General features: G+C 49.5%; 2 pseudogenes; both read left to right on the top strand.

The window, feature by feature from the left end:
• The first annotated feature begins 4,150 nt into the window (after positions 1 to 4,150).
• On the top strand, positions 4,151 to 7,094 carry LOC119339443 (annotated as a pseudogene).
• A 598-nt stretch (positions 7,095 to 7,692) lies between these two features.
• LOC119339442 lies at positions 7,693 to 10,411 on the top strand (annotated as a pseudogene).
• The last annotated feature ends 7,175 nt before the right edge of the window (positions 10,412 to 17,586 follow it).

Below are 17,586 nucleotides of genomic sequence, written 5' to 3'. Positions count from 1 at the left end.
GGACCAGCGTCCAGGTGCGGTTCCGCTGGAGAGCGTCGAACTCTCCCTGCATCACAACAAGCCAGTGAGGATCACGAAAATCTGCGCGAGCAGATGCAGGAATAGGGGATGGCTCTGCGGTGGAGCCGGAGAGGAGGTACTCGTCGCTAGAGTACCGCAGACTCGGGTGGTGAACTCCGGCTTGGGCACGAGTGACGGGGTGAGACGGCAACACCGGGACGTCCGGCGAGGCGGCTGACGACGCGGCTGGCGAGGCCGCCGACAATGCGACCGGGGAGGGCGCGGTAGCCGAGCCCGCGGCGCCTGAGGCAGGGGCGGCGGGTGAAGAGGGGGCGTTGGCTGAGGCGTTGGGGCCATCCGAGGCGGCGGGGTCGGCCGAGGAAGCTGAAGAGGAGGGCACCAACATGGAGGGCTCCAGTGGCGTGGGGGCGCGAAACACAGCTCGTCCCACGGCACGAGGACCGCCAAAGCCCGGGGGTGATCTTAGAGCTAAGCAGGGCCGTCCACCTGACAGAGTCGCCGAAGGGCCGCCGGTGGCCGGCGGCAACGGGGCGACGAGAGGTACTTGTTGTTGAAACCGAAACACCTTCTCATCAAAGTAAACGTGTCGGGAGGTGAAAACACGATGTGAGACGGGATCGTAGCAACGATAGCCCTTAGTGTTAGGTGGTTAGCCGAGAAAGATGCAGGCGATGGAGCGGGGTGCAAGCTTATGAGGCGTAGTGGTGGCGATGCTAGGGCAGAAGAGACAGCCGAAGATGCGAAGCTCATCTTAAGTGGGCGGTGCACCAAAGAGGAGGTGATAAGGTGCAAAGTTCCCGCGAGTACGACATGGACGGATGTTGATGAAGAGTGATGTGGTGGCGAGAGCGTCAGGCCAAAAGCGCGGAGGCACATTGGCGTGAAAAAGAACAGTCCGAACGTCGTTAAGAGTGCGAAGGACATGCTCAGCGCGACCGTTCTGCTGCGAAGTGTACGGGCAGGTGAGACGAAAAGTTGTGCCATGCGTGGTGAGGAGAGTACGAGCAACTAGGCTGTTGAACTCCTTCCCGTTATCTGTCTGGAATGCGAGAATGGTACGGCCAAACTGTGTGAGAACATAAGAGTAGAAGGCGAGACTGGATATAACATCCGACTTACGACGCAACGAGAAGGTCCACACATAGTATGAAAAATCATCAAGTATGACAAGATAATAAAGATAGCCTGGATTACTTGCAGCAGGGGAGCTCCAAACATCACTATGAATTAACTCAAACGGGTACGATGCAACATGAGAAGATGCCCTAAATGGAAGACGAGCATGTTTGCCTAGGCGACATGCATGACACGAGTGATCCTCGTTCTTATTACACATGAAAAAAAACTCCGAAGTATATGACGAAGGGTGGCGGGGTTGGGATGACCCAAGCGAGCGTGCTAAAGATCCACTGTGATGGCGAGAGCGACATGGGTGACAGAGGTGGCGGAGTGAACCGGGTAGAGCTAATTGGGGCTGTCACATCGGTGGAGTATCATCCGGGTGCGAGCATCCTTAACAGAGAAACCACACTCGTCAAACTCAACGGTAACATGATTTTCACGTGTAAAAGAACGAATAGAAACAAGGTTTTTAATAAGATCAGGGGAAACTAAGATGTTAGGTAGTGACAATGGAGTAGAATCAGACGGAAAAGATGCATGTCCTATGTGAGTAATGGGAAGGGAGGAACCGTCACTGACGGTGATGCGAGCGGGAGTATGGACGGGATAGGAGGTGTGGAGGTTACCGGGATGAGCGGCCATATGCGCCGTAGCTCCAGCATCCATATACCAATCGCCGTCGCCGGTGTAGGTCGACGATGAGGGGGTGGTGTGAAGAGCCGCCAGGAGAGCCGGGTCCGACGGTGCCGGCGGGAGAGCATGCTGCTGCGGTGGGGTCGTCAGGGGCAGCAGCGACAGCCCACCTGGCTGCGGCTACATGTCGTAGGTGAGGGGGCCGTAGGGCGCCGCGTAAGGCTGCGGCGCGGCATAGAACACCTGGTGAGACGGAGGCCGGGCGCCGAGAATACCCGGGGCAGGAGCACGCATAACCGGCATGGACTAGGTGTGCATGACGCCAGTCCATGGGTTCTGGCCAGCGTACCACGGGGCCGGCTGGTACTACTGGTGTGGAGGGCAGGCTGCTCCTCCCTGAGCGCCTGCGCCCCCTGCTGCTGCTCGCGGCCTCCTCGGCGGCCGCCGCGAGGCCCCCCCGCCGCTAAGGGGGCGACCTTGGCGGGCGGGTAGGCGGGCGCCGGTGGCTGGGCCGGCGCGGGACGCGGCGGTGGCGGGGCCTGGCCCTCGCAGAGGCCGGCGACAGGTGTGGTGTTTGCCGCCCGAGTCTGCGTCATCTTCATCCGGCGCTCCTCCAGCTTGAGGTACGCTACCACCTTAGCGAAGGTAGGCTCCGGGATGAGGGTGAGGTTGGAGGCGGCGTTCCCAAAATCCTCGTTGAGGCCGGCATTGAGGGTGCCGATGAGGAGCTCGTCGCCAACCGTCTCCCCGAGATTCGGAGCTCATCGGCAAGCTTTTTGAGGCGCATGCAAAAATCGTCAATGGATGAGTTAAGCTGCTGGCACCCGTAAAACTCGCCGTGGAGGAGGACCTTGGGCTGCAACTTGTTGTCGGTGAAGAGGCCATTGAGCTTAGTCCAGACGGTATAGGCGTCGTCGTCATCATCCACCACAGTGTGGAAGAGGTCGCCGGAGATGGTGAGGTAGAACCAGCGGATGATGGTGGCGTCAAGGATCATCCACTCCTCGTCATGAATCATGAGACTCGAGTGCACGGTGCCGTCGACGTGGCCGTGGAGAAGGTACTCGCGAAACACCAAGGAGAGGTACTGCTTCCATGCAGAGTAGGAGGCGGTGGGATCAAGCACCACCGGGACGCGCTCATGGATGTTGAGGTCGCGGACGAGGGTGACGTCGGGACCGGTGAAGGGGTTGAAAATGGTGGAGGAGGAGCTCATGGCGCGGGTTGGGTGCGACTAGGGTTTAGGGGCGGTGGCTCGGGTGGGGTGCGGCTCGGGTGGGGATGCGGCTCGGGTGGGAGAGAGGGTTTGGGAGGGGTTAGCGAGGAGGAGGAGTGGGGTGCGGAAGCGGGGCAGCGGCGGGTGGTGGCGGCGCAGGAGGTGCGCGGCAACGACGGAGTCGGGTGGCGGCTGTAGGAGGTGGGCGAGGCGGCGGCGGTGGCGGCGGCGGGCGGAAGGCAGCGGCGGCAGCGGCGCGGAGGGCGCACGGCGGCGGTGGCTAGGGTTAGGTGGAACGACCTGCGATAGATACCATGTAGAAGAAGAAGTATGGGTTGTGCAATCGCAATGCATTGATCGGTACATCAGGTACGTATATATGAGTATAAAAAAGGCCATGACCTCAGCTATATAAATGAACTAGAAGATGAACCCAATACACAATATACACGTGTACAATATACTCAACAGAAACAGAAAAGACCGGGGTTGCGAACGGGGACGAGGTCAGGCGCAGCGGCGGACGAGGGAGGACCTGGTGGCAGCGGTCAAGCTCCCTGACGCGGCCGAGGTCGGGCCGGGCGGTCGCGGTCAAGCATGTACGGGGTGGCGCCTAGTTGCTGAGAGCTCCTGGTGGTGGTCCAAGCCATCGCGGCGAGCACGGGGCGGCGGTGAAACGGATGCGGAGGAACCCTAAAAATTTCCTCTCGCTCGGGATCTATTGCTTGCTCGCCCAGTTGTTGCGTGCTGTTGTTTCGTAAAAAGCCAAAGCCAACGTGTTTGTTTCATCGGTGGGCTTATTTTGGTGGAAAGCTAAACAAACACTACCTAAGTCTTTGACCACAGCCATACGCTGGCTCGTCCCTGCACCGACCACCGTATGCATGCATGGCACCTGACGCCACCTTCTCCTTGCCCTTCCCCAGTGCACGCGAGCTGCGCACCCTCTCATCTTCTCTAGGTCCCACGGACACAGAAACACTGAAATTGTGTGGTCGTGGCTTGCCATGAGCGTCTACCAGAGCCCACGCATGCAGTTCATATGATTAGTGTTGACCCTAATAATAACCCCAAAAAAGTAGCTGCGCCTCTTGCATATAGCTAGTTACTAGACGAAAACTGCTAAAGTGAGTTACCTCAACTAATCACCATCAACTAATGCAGAGGATTGGTCCGGACACCGTCCAAGATGCGGTGCGAAGATTAATCCCTTATCTAGAGGATACGAGCAGTACTTCAAACAGGGCCATTTATTTTGATGGATGGCGTGGGTTGGCTGCTTCTGCGGTGCTTAGAGCCATAGCTGAAGACCCTCCGCCATCTCTGTTGAAGAAATTTGACAAGAGCATCCACGTCGATTGCTCGAGGTGGAAAAGCCGAAGAGCACTCCAGAGGACAATCGCACAAGAACTCAAGCTTCCTCATCGGGTAATGGATATCAAAATACGCAAGATGAAGAAGATGATTTTAAAGGGGTAGATGAAGGCTTCAGAGTTGAGATACAAGATGTTGGGGCAGAGATCCATCGGGACTTAATACAACATAGATGTTTAGTGCTCTTCCATAATGGGAGCGACAATACAATTGACTTGAATGACCTTGGCATTCCCCAACCTATCATGAGTCGATGGTCCACATTTGGTAGTAAAGTGTTGTGGACATTTCGAGGAAGGCTCCGGCTCAACTCAGAAATAAGGGAAAAGGTGGATGATTCCCATCTTTCCCTTTACGAGTATTGGAGTCTTCGCGGGTGGAATTATTTGCTGCAAAATGAGGCTAGAGAAATTGCTAGGTACGCGGATAATCTTGGTAAAGCAGTTGAAGAGTGTTGCTTGTATATGTTGTCATTAAATTCTCATGGAAGCAACATCATGGATTACGACTGGGCCACCCATGCTTCTAGCTACTGGGTCTGTGATGGTATTATACAAGGAGGTCAGTCCGATGAAGCATGGGAGGTTGCAGCTGCTCTGCATCAACAGATAAATATGGTGGATTACTCGTCTAATGCATTGCCCTCTTTCGGTCGTGAACTGGAGACTCCTCCAAAACGATGGATATTTTCCAAGGACAGCTCTGTTGTGCATCCAGAATCAACGTCATTTTTCCTTGCCACAGTTACAAGCGAGTCTGATCCTCAGTTATGGTCGTTACCTAATGACATGTTTCATCAATCGGAGAATCTTCATGTGCTCAAATTATGCCGCTGCAGCTTCAGCTTTTCCTCTCCTCCTTTTCATTGTTGCCACAACTTAAGATACCTCGGGTTAGATAGCTGCCAGGATCTACGACTAGAAGAAGACAATAAGCAAGATGTACCAACAATGGAATTTTTTAAGAGCCTATGGGTGATAGCCATATGCAATACAGGTTGGGATCCACCTTCATCACCAGAGATAATACAACAAATGGCTGCAAACATTAGGGAAGTACATATAAAAAATGGAAGGTTTTGGCAGATCATTTTTGCATGGGGACAACTGCAGAACCTTCTCAAGCTTCGTGTAATTGACCTAGTTGCTCTAGGGAGACGGGCGGAAAGGATGAATTCACAGTTTTGCCCAGCTTGTCAAGATCAACTAGCCTAAAGACTCTGGTTCTAGATGGTTGTGTTGGTTTGGAGCATGTTGAAGGACTCCCTCCATCGCTTGAATCATTCAGTTTAGATGCAAGACCAAGAAAGGATGATTTCAAGGAAGCCAGAATAAGACGCATCTCCCTTGTTGGCTGTGCAAGATTGTCTGACTTCACACTGCATGGATCACTTCCAAACCTTGAGGAGTTGGACCTCTCAGGCACAAGAGTCAAGACACTTGACCTCACAACTCGGGTGGTTCAGGTCCCATGTCTCCAACAAATTATTCTATTGGGATGTATGCAACTCCATGCCATTTTATGGCCAGCAGAGGGTCTGCCAACATTGACAGTGCTGCACATTGATTCCTCGGTCTGCCCTGTACAAACAAAACTGCATGAAGTGTATGTTACTATAATGGACATAAGGTTTTTTCAGTCCTTGGTATTACAAAGCAATGATCGATTCTGTTGGAAGAGCAATAGGTTCCATCTAAATCTTTGTGTCCCTTGTACCACCAATGTTAAGGGACAAAGCTATATGGAGGAGAAGATGGGCCCTGGTAATAGTGGGCAAATAATGGGTCCTCAACCAAAGTCATTAACCCCCAATACTTACAACACCTACATTGATGTCTCTGTTGGCAACATAATTGTTGATCACGACTACAGCAATGGGATGCAGTTTCAGCCATTAGGCTGCCATGTTGAGATTGGTATGGGAATTAGCATTGCTAGCACGGAGAGCATACAAGCAATCAAGGCTGTCATCTTTGCCACGAATGAAACCAAGTCATTGCATGTGCATGATAACTCTTCCATCAAAACTGTCGTCTCTGAATACATGATGTCTAGAGATGGGACGCATCTTAAATGGACACATCTTAAACAGTGCCATGTGGTGAGATGCCCCACTATGCACACAGTCTTCATGGCTAACTATGATACCATCAGGCCCTTTGAAAATATAGAGACATTTTGGGCTGCTGATCTACTAATGGCGCACTGCATTTGGAGCAAAGGAAGGACTTACAGTGGCAGGGACACAGGTCCATTTGGGAAACTGAAGAGCATACACCTGTACTCTTGCCCCAGGCTCGCATTTGTGCTTCCATTATTGTGGGCTATTCAAAGATCATATTTGCCCAATTTAGAAAGTCTCCACATTGTCAACTGTGGTGATCTAAAGACGGTGTTCCCTGTTCATCCCGGCCTCAGAGAAGGTGTACTCGAGTTCCCAAGCCTGAAGCACATCCACCTGTATGAGCTCTATAAGTTGCAGCATATATGTGAGGTGAGGATGCTTGCTCCCAAGCTTGAGAGGGTATGGCTCAGGGGCTGCTGGGGTCTCAGGCGCCTCCCAGCCACCGGCCGAGATAGCCGCCCCACCTTCGTTGACTGCGAGAAGGACTGGTGGGACAAGCTAGAGTGGGACGGGCTGGAGGCTGGCCACCATCCTTCCCTCTTCGAGCCGCGCCACTCGTCTTATTACAAGATGCCCCTGGAGGGAGTCTCAGTTCTCCGGTGAACCATTCAGGTACACGTGCACAAGACTTTCTCCCTTTGTTTTTTGTTGCAAGCATGTACCTTATAAAACTAGCATTTACTTTATGATAATCTGCACTTCAAAGAATACTGATGTAGAGTGTAGATGTATAGCAACAAGTTAATCATCCATGTCTTGTGTTTGAATTCCTATCATCCACTCACTTATGCATTCCACTATCATTAATATCAGTTGTGCTGTTCTGTGTAAGTTTGGTGGTGCAAGAGGATGGCGTCGTCTTGCTTCTTCTGACTGCTACACATTGACGCAATAGTTCAAGTCAGTCTTTCTTTCGCAAGATTGTGGTTGTGTGTTTTTTGAAGAATAAACGGGTGCTAGCTTGATGTTGCGTGTGTGCGCACCTGCTTTATTGTTTCCAGTGAGGTCGAGACGGTACGCCGTCTGTTTGGTTTGGTTTGGTTTGTGTTTGGGTTTGTGATTGTAATAAGAAGGGATGTGCCCGTGGCTGTGGTGTGTCTGGCACGGTTGCACAACCACATTGGTGTGATGAGAGTGCTGCTTGCCGAAGACTGCGAAACGATGTTGTAAATTTGTGTGTGATTGATTCAGCAACACGTATATGTGTGATGTGCTGCCTGGAGATGTATCGGCGTGGTCATGTATTACGAACCGAGGTTCCTATTTGGTTTGGCTATCCATTGTTAATTTGTGCATTTGGCTTGTGTATCGTCTATGCATTCGGGGTAAGCCCCGAGTACACATATCTATACTGCGCAGCAAATGTTGGGTCAGCCCGAGTATACATACATGATGCATCCCCTGAAAGAAAATTTACACTACGTATTCAGTGGTTTTATCTTGTTGGCTCCTCGTACATTAATTTGAACATAAGACAAAAGAATAGTTGTTCAAGTTTAGCATCTGGAGGTGCAACATTTGGTTAAACTACAAGCGTGGTACTGTACTTTTTTGAGGGATACAAAGGGTACGCACCACTTGTTTCTCCCTGCAAAGTACCACAGCCTTTAAATTTCAAAAGGCATCAGCAAGAACCATGTCGGCATCGACGTCAACTCCATGGTTTCCACGGAGTCTACCCCCATCACGACCACGCAGAACCTCACGTCGTCCTATGTCATGAAGGCAACTGTCACGTACCAGAACGTGTCCAAGATGCTGGCGATTGATCTCCTCATCGACGAAGCCCTGTTCCAGGTCAATGCAACCGTCGATATGAGCACACAGCTGCCGGAGGAGGTCGCCGTCAACTTCTCGGCGGCCACCAGCAACGCCTCCAAGCTGCACCGGATACTCTCGTGGTCATTCAGTTCCACTCTACCTCCTCTTCCAAACAGGAACAACCACAAAAAGTTAGTAATGATCCTGTCATCCGTACTAGTCCCATTGCTTTCTTTGGTGGTATGTGTGGCCGGCGGTGGCAGCGCTATTTGCATTGTTCCCTTCTTGAAGGCATCACCGTGGAGAAGTTCAAGACCACTCTCTGCTACCTCCGAAGGAACCCCTAGATCAGATGATCGGATGACGGCGGCGCTCTAGTGTCGTTCCCCCCTTTGGGGCGTCCTTCTTGGAGGTGCACACGTGATCGAGGGACCAGAGGACGGATTCTTTGGTGAAGCGGTGCTTCATCTTACTCATTGATGGCGGCGGATCTCGGCGGCATGGCGTTGTGGTGACTCGGCGTACAATGCGTGGAGATGGACTTGCGCAGGAGGGTGACGCGGTTTGGCGTCGACGGCAGCTAGACCGGGCAAGGTAGATGCAGCAGTACAGTTCTGAAGATGGATTGGTGGTAGGTCGCTGCGGCGGCCTCGTACCCGGCAGGCGTCCTGGTTGAGGAACACGCCGGACTAGTGGGCGCCCATACCCGGCAGGCGTCCTGGTTGGGACTTTAGGTCTTAAATGTTAGGTTTGGCTGCAATGTTTGTTTGATATTAGGCCAAATTATCGGCGCCCCTTCATCAACTGGATAGGAGTAGCGGCAGATGTTGCTTAGACGATGGCTTTAGTCTTACTATTGTATGACTTTGTAAGGTCTTGTGTTAATAATTAATAAAAATTGATGTATGCATCGTCCAGATGCAGAGGCGGGGGGCTTCCTCTTTTTCAAAAAAAAATGTGTGGCCATGTTGCTATGGCGGCGACACAATAAAATGAAGGCAAATGAGGACAGGCAAGAAGGGTACACCCATAGAGCTAACCTCGAGAGAGGTGTGGCTGCCGGCGGACCCAAACGATACACCTACCACAAGCTGGTTGCCGCAACGAGACACTTCGCGGAGGAGGAGAAGCTCGGGCGAGGCGGCTTTGGGAGCGTTTACCGGGGTCACCTCACGCTTGCACCTGCAGCTACCGACCGTCGTGCGGTGGCGGTCAAGACGTGGTCGACCGAGTCGTCGGCGCAGGGGAGAAAGGAGTTCGAGGCTGAGGTGAGGATCATCAGCAGACTGAAGCATCGTAACCTTGTGCAGTTGCTGGGTTGGTGCGACAGCCACAAGGGTCTCGTGCTCGTCTATGAGCTCGTGGCGGAGGGCAGCCTAGACAAGCATCTCTACAGTAAGGACAAATGTCTCACATGGCCACAGAGGTACAAGATCATCCTTGGATTGGGATCCGCGCTGCACTACCTCCACGGAGTGGGAGTAGTGCGTCGTGCATGGCGACATCAAGCCCAACAACATCATGCTCGACTCGTCCATGAGCACCAAACTCGGAGACTTCGGGTTGGCCCGGCTTGTCGACCACGACACGGGGTTGCTGCGGACCACCAAGGCTGTGCTCGGCACCGCCGGCTACATTGATCCTGAGTTCGTCAACACGCGCCGGCCATGCACCGAGTTCGTTGTGTACAGCTTCGGTGTCGTCCTACTTGAGATCATCTCCGGCCGGTGGCCGGTGATGGATACCGCGGGGAAATCGTTCACACTGGTCAGGTGGGTGTGGAGCCTGTACGGCAGGAACGCGATCCTCGACGCGGCCGATGACTGGCTGAGGGGAGACGAGGCCAACGAGCGGTGGATGGTGCGGGTGCTCGTCGTAGGGCTCTGGTGCGCGCATCCGGACCGAAGCGAGCGGCCGTCTGTCGCCCTGGCAATGCACGTCCTGCAGTATGACGAGGTAAGGCTGCCAGCGCTCCCACTGCACATGTACAGGACTGTGCTGGGCACCGTGTCCTCCTCCGGCCCATATGAAGCTTTCTCCATTGACAGCTCCAGCTCTAGCTCCGGTTGTGTCCGCTCTTCTTTGGTCAACACCGGCGACACCACTCATTCCTCCGACTCGTCGTGTTGCTACGGAACTCCAGGGATCTTGCTAATTGATTAATCCAGATTTGTAAAGCTTAATTAGATTTTCTTGTTACATCCACACTAGTAGAAAACAGGGCTACCGTTCGGTCCCGGCCAGCCCCTTAGTCCTGGTTCTTCAAGAACCGGGACCAATGGGGGGTATTATACCCGGTTCGTGAGCCCAGGGGGCCGGTCGGGGCCTCGTGGGCATTGTTCCCGGTTCGTGTAGAACCATTTGTCCCGGTTCGAGCCACGAACCGGGACCAATGGTCCTCGCTGCTGGCCCACAACCATTGGTCCCGGTTCGTGGCATGAACCAGGACAGAAGGGGTGGCTTTAGTCCCGGTTTATGCCACGAAACGGGACAAATAACTTGCCTATATATACCCACCGCCGCGGCAGAGCACTCCACAGTGCTCTGTTTTTTTAATCCGGCGAGGAGAGGGCATTTGGGTGCTCTAGTTCACCTCCTATGCACATGAGGTGTTCGATGAAATGCCCGAGCCACACTAGTTAAGCTTTTTCCTCTCGAAGCTCGACCTAGGAGATCCATTTTTTCGAGATTTGTCTAGATTTAGGGGTCCGTCACGCCCCGTTCCTGTTTTCACCGCCGTTGATCGCCCGCGCCGATCTCATAGCCGGCACCACCGTGGTGAGCCTCTTGTTCTTATCTTCTTTATGATACTTGTCTGATTTTCTTACTTTAGATAGATATTTGTCTGATTTTTTTTAATTTTGACACACATAATTACATGTAATGCACGCAGATGAACCGGCAATAGATGTATGGTGACAGACACACCTCTGAGTACAAACAAGCAGAATGGTTTTATGTGTTGTCCATGCAGTAAATGTGGGAATACGAAGTCTTACTCTGACCGGAAAATCCTTCACAACCACCTGCTTTAGAAGGGTTTCGTGCCACACTATAATGTTTGGACGAGGCACTGAGAAATAGGGATTATGATGGAAGCGGCGAAGAAGAAGAGGATGATGACAACTATGTGCCCCTTGAATACGGTGATGCTGCAACGGGGGGAGTTGCTGAAGATCAAGAGGAACCAGACGATGTGCCCGATGATGCTGCAACGGGGAAAGCTGCTGAAGATCAAGAGAAACCAGACGATGTGCACAATGATGATCTCCGCCGGGTCACTGTCGATGCAAGGACGCAATGCGAAAGTCAAAAGGAGAAGCTGAAGTTCGATCGCATGTTAGAGGATCACAAAAAAAAGTTGTACCCCAATTGTGAAGATGGCAACACAAAGCTGGGTACCATACTGTAATTGCTGCAGTGGAAGGCAGAGAATGCTGTGCCTGACAAAGGATTTGAGAAACTACTGAAAATATTGAAGAAGAAGCTTCCAAAGGATAATGAATTGCCCGACAGTACGTACGCAGCAAAGAAGGTCGTATGCCCTCTAGGATTGGAGGTGCAGAAGATACATGCATGCCCTAATGACTGCATCCTCTACCGCAGTGTGTACGAGGATTTGAACGCATGCCCGGTATGCGGTGCATTGCGGTATAAGATCAGACGAGATGACCCTGGTGATGTTGACGGCGAGCCCCGTAGGAAGAGAGTTCCTGCGAAGGTGATGTGGTATGCTCCTATAATACCACGGTTGAAATGACTGTTCAGAAACAAAAAGCATGCCAAGTTGATGCGATGGCACAGTGAGGACCGTAAGAAAGACGGGAAGTTGAGAGCATCCGCTGACGGGTCACAGTGGAGAAAAATCGAGAGAGAGTACTGGTCTGAGTTTGCACGTGACCCAAGGAACGTATAGTTTGGTTTAAGCGCGGATGACATTAATCATTTCGGGGAGCAGAGCAGCAATCACAGCACCTGGCCCGTGACTCTATGTGTGTATAACCTTCCTCCTTGGATGTGCATGAAGCGGAAGTTCATTATGATGCCAATTCTCATCCAAGGTCCTAAGCAACCCGGCAACGACATTGATGTGTACCTAAGGCCATTAGTTGAAGAACTTTTACAGCTGTGGAATGGAAACGGTGTGCGTGCGTGGGATGAGCACAAACAGGAGGAATTTAACCTGCATGCGTTACTGTTTGTAACCATCAATGATTGGCCCGCTCTCAGTAACCTTCCAGGACAGACAAACAAGGGATACCACGCATGCACGCACTGTTTAGCTGACACCGAAAGTATATACCTGGGAAGCTGCAGGAAGAATGTGTACCTGGGTCATCGTCGATTTCTTCTGACCAACCATCAATGTCGAAAGAAAGGCAAACATTTCAAAGGCGAGGCAGGTCACCGGAAGAAGCCCACCATGCGTATCGGTGATCACGTACTTGCTATGGTCAATGATTTACACGTAATCTTTAGAAAGGGTCCCGGCGGACTAGCTGTTCCGAGTGACGCTGGGGGACACGCATCCATGTGGAAGAAGAAATATATATTTTGGGATCTACCCTATTGGGAAGACCTAGAGGTCCGCTCTTCGATCGACGTGATGCACGTGACGAAGAACCTTTGCGTCAACTTGCTAGGCTTCTTGGGCGTGTATGGGAAGACAAAAGATACAACTGAGGCACGGGAGGACCTGCAACGTTTGCACGAAAAAGACAGTATGCCTCCAAAGCAGTGTGAAGGTGAGCACTGCGCTTCTCCCTTCATCGTCTCTACACTCAGTGCTTATAAACCGCTGCAGGTGCCTCTCGCTTGGCGAGGTGGGACTAAAAAATATCTGCAGAAAGAATCAACTAAAAAACACTTTTATCGGTTCATGCCACGAACCGGTACTAAAAGGTGCTCGTGGGGCCCCAGCCTTAAAACATGTACCAACTAAAATGCCTTTCTATCAGCCTTAGAACTAGTACTAAAGGAATCAACTAAAAAGCTTTTATAAACCTCTAGTATTATTGAAACTAAAATTATATAGAATTTCGTTACAAACTTTAATAGCAAAAAGAATTATCATAAAAGAAAATAAATAAGTAATGAAAATTTTGTTCAAAACATTAAAAGCAAAAAGAATTATCATAAAAGAAAATAAATAAGTAATTAGAATTTTGTTACAACCTTTAATAGCAAAAAGAATTATTATAAAATAAAATAAATAAGTAATTAGAATTTTGTTCAAAACATTAAAAGCAAAAAGAATTATCATAAAAGAAAATAAATAAGTAATTAGAATTTTGTTACAAACTTTAATAGCAAAAAAAATTATTGTAAAAGAAAATAAATAAGTAATTAGAAACAAAAAAGAAAGCAAAAAACTGGAAAAAAAATTAAAAAAAGTGCCACCTATAGGGCCACCACGGCCTGCATACGACTAGAAACCCATTACCAGGGCCAGGATGCAGGCCCGCAGTAGGCCCAATAGGCCCACAAGCACAGAGAGTGATTTTAGGCCCGTAAACCTGCAGTAGAGAGGAGCTTGAAGTGGTTGGTTCGGCAGGGCTTATAAACCACTCCGAGCCCCTCTCGGCTAGCGAGGTGGGACTAAACATAGCACCGCACCGCGCCAGCACACGACCTTTGGTCCCGGTTGGTGCCACCAACCGGGACTAAAGGTGTGCATTGGTACTGGTTGGTGGCAGATGACGGCGATGATGGCGACGGCGAGGCAGAGACGGACGGGTAGCCTAGCGGCGTCGGGCGGCGAGTAAGAACGAACTGAACCAAATTTTCACGAGTGCTGCTTATATAGGTAGAGCATTGGTCCCGGTTCATGACACTAACCGGAACCAATGCACCCTTTAGTCCCGGTTTATGTCACCAACCGGGACCAAAGGCCCCTCTGTCTGGGCTGCCCGCAGCGGCCACGTGGATGCCCATCTGTCCCGGTTCGTGTAAGAACCGGGACTAAAGGGGGGATGCATTAGTAACGACCTATTAGTCCCGGTTTAAGAACCGGGACTAAAGGCCCTTACGAACCGGGACAAAAGCCCTGTCTTCTACTAGTGCCACCATGCATTGACAGCAACAATTATTTTGTGGGGAAAGTTGCCGCTAAACCTGAGGGCACACAACCCCCTTATCTAACCATTCATTTTGTGCCTCGCGATTTGTGCATATATATTTTTCTTTTTGTCTCCCAAATGAAAGAACATTTGGACAATCTTTGCGGATCAAGGGAACATCTGAAAACTACAATGTGTGAAAGAAAATTCCGTATTCATTTTTAAATCAGTTAAAAGAAAGCCGAATACCTGCTATATAACACTCGGCTTATACTTTTAACTGTTTTTTTTTCTTTTCTTCCATTTTATAATACAAAAAGTACTTTTAAAATTGTAATATCTTTCTTTCCCCTCTATCTTTCCACCATTTCTATCCCTCTATTTCCCCCTTTCTCTTCACCGCCACTTTGCAACTTCAAAATTGCGTATTCTATTTCTACTCTTCACATCATCCTAGGGCATGTTCTGAACCTCTCTAAAGTTCACGAAATATGGAAATCTAGCATCTCCAGCCAGCTTCTTGCTACCCAGCGAGCAGAAAGCCTTCTGCTGCTGTCTTGGCTTCTCCCAGCGCTAGGCCTGTTCAGGCACTCCTCTTGTGCTGGCTGGAGGCAGCCCCGTTCAGCCCCTGGCTATAATGAGGCCAAAACAGAGCACAATAATGGGTTGGGCTGCACGACTTTGTGTTAGTTTGGGCTGAAACATGCACAGTTTTTTTTTCACAGCTGCTATTGCTGAGATTATTTCAGTACAAAGAGATGCACAAATTGGGCTGGACCAAAATCTCGTAGCTCGCGAGCTTAATAAGCGCTCGATTGTTCGGCTCGTTAAACTCGTACCTCGCTTCTTAATGAACAGAGTCAAGCATTGATTCACCTTGTTAAGCTTAACGAGCTTAACGAACGAGCTACAGAGTTTCACTAGTAGCTCATTAAGCTCGTTAGTAACAACACAAAACATATTTTCATCTTACATGATAAACTTTTTGTAGCACCTCAGCCAATTTATTCAATCTAACCGACATAGGGGGCAGCAAACTAGTGCATTTCTTCTTGTAGTCACCAGGTGCGGGCCCAGGAATTGAGGATTGTGCATTGAAAATTTGAAAACTGTTTTTGTGAAGCCTATAGCTTTCCTTTTGGCGCGTGTAACCGATTATAGCAGCTTATTGATAAAAGATATTGCACAATATAATATATTAATAAAAAATTAGCATAACTTGGTATTGTTTAACATATAGAAGTAAAAATAGTTCAATATATTACGGCAAAAACTAATATTTAGAGAGAGGTTATAAAATAGCAAATGATAAGAAAGCTCTTAAATCAGTTGCACCCGTATTCTTCCTCTTCATGTTTTACATCTAAATAGTAAAATTGTTCAAGTTTTAAAGTACTAATCGTTATACATAATATGTAATGCTCATTGTAATAAATCCAAAATTTATGAAAATTCTCATATTACAAACACTAATGGAAAATTGTAAATTATCATGTCTAAACAATTCATAATTGAGTGCAAACAAGTCACTAATTTCACTATAATTAAATAGAAAGATAAGTGGTCAAACTAACTTAGGAGCTCAAACTCTGCCCCTGGCCACTGTCTGTCTATACTGTAGTAGCGTAACCTGCTGGACAACAAAGAAAAAACCGTGCCTTTACCCTGCAGCTGCAGTTATAAATTAATTCAGATCGACTAAGAATCGGCATGAGAGGAGAGATCCCAATTTCAGAAGTTGAAGGATTAATACATGTAATTAGCAACTATACCTTCAATAGTTCAATCCGTGGTTGTGTCTTTGAGATTGAATCGATGCGGCCTGCTGCGCGCTGCCACTTCAGGGATCAGAAGTTCAGAAACAAAGGAAGGCAAGGAGCGACAGATGGATTTGTCGGCGGCGCGATGTGGCGGCTCGCGTGCGAACGGCAACAACCCTGGCCAGCTGCGTGGCGGAGTGACGTCTAGAGTGCGAACGGCGAACAGAAAGATCGATGCGGGGAAGGGTCGAAAGGATGCAGCCGGTTTGTCTTCGCGTCCAGTATTCTCATCGATCAATGGAATTTTTTTTGGCGATGATGGACGTGTGCGTGCGCTGCGCTCCAGCCATTTGGGCCGTAGTGTTGAGGCCTTAAGGGAAAAGATGGCAGGCTACTGGGCTAGCTCTGTTTTGGGCTTAAATGGTTAACGAGCAAGTCTGTTGTATCATTTTCGTTTTTCCATATGCAAACTCAGTATATACACCATATATACCTATTTTTTTGCCAAAAATAATGGGTATTCAGCTGAATACCCTTGAATTGAGCTGGACCCGCCCCTGGTAGTCACCATATTTCATCTTAAAAACTACACGTACACACTCATTATGTAGACTGTAACACATTATAATCTGTTAATGAGCGCTCGCGAGCTTAACGAGCTTTAGACGAACCAAGCAAAAGCTTGTTAATCTTAACGAGCTTATATTAACGAGTACGAGCTTAACAAGCTGAGAAGCTCGTTAATCCACCCTAATACAGAGAGCTTTCCAATGGCCACTAGTAGAACATGGACCTAATATGAGACACATTAGTGCCGGTTTGTTTTTGAGCCGGCACTAATGTGTCCAATAGTGCCGGTTCCAACGGCTAGCCGGCCGTTCTCATTAGTACCGGTTCGTGGCGAACCTTTAGTACCGTTTCATGCCACGAACCGGTACTAATGATGCTGTGTCAGGCCGTGGGCCCCAGGAACTCCTTTAGTACTGGTTCATGTCATGAACCGGTACTAGAGTTTTTTATTAAGCTGATTTTTAGTCCCACCTCGCTAGGAGAGAGGTAGTAGGAGCTTTTTATAAGCCGTGAGTGCAGAGACGATGGAGAGGTGCAATGCTCACCTGCAGCTTGCTTAGCTTCAACCTTTCGGAATAGAATAGATTGCACGGAGTGTGTGCAGTTTAGTCTACCCTGTTCCGAAAGGTTTGAAGCTGACTAACGAGCATTGCGCCTTTTTTATATTTAATAACTTATTAGCACTCCGGACTTCTTGTGTTACGGCAAAAACTGGCACTTTATTTTTTAAACTTATTACAACTTCAGACTTTTTTGCGTTCAGTACGCACCATTCTAAGCCACGTCATCAATTTTCAACCCTTTCTAACAGGAAGAAGAAGAAGAGGAAGAAGAGGAAGAAGAAGAGGAAGAAGAGGAGGAAGAAGAAGAAAAAGAAGAAGAGGAAGAAGAAGAAGAGGAAGAAGAAGAGGAAGAAGGAGAAGAAGAAGAGGAAGAGGAAGAAGA

This window comes from Triticum dicoccoides, chromosome 7B (assembly GCF_002162155.2).
Source record: "Triticum dicoccoides isolate Atlit2015 ecotype Zavitan chromosome 7B, WEW_v2.0, whole genome shotgun sequence".
NCBI lineage: Eukaryota > Viridiplantae > Streptophyta > Magnoliopsida > Poales > Poaceae > Triticum > Triticum dicoccoides.
This window is presented reverse-complemented; position numbering and strand designations above follow the sequence as displayed.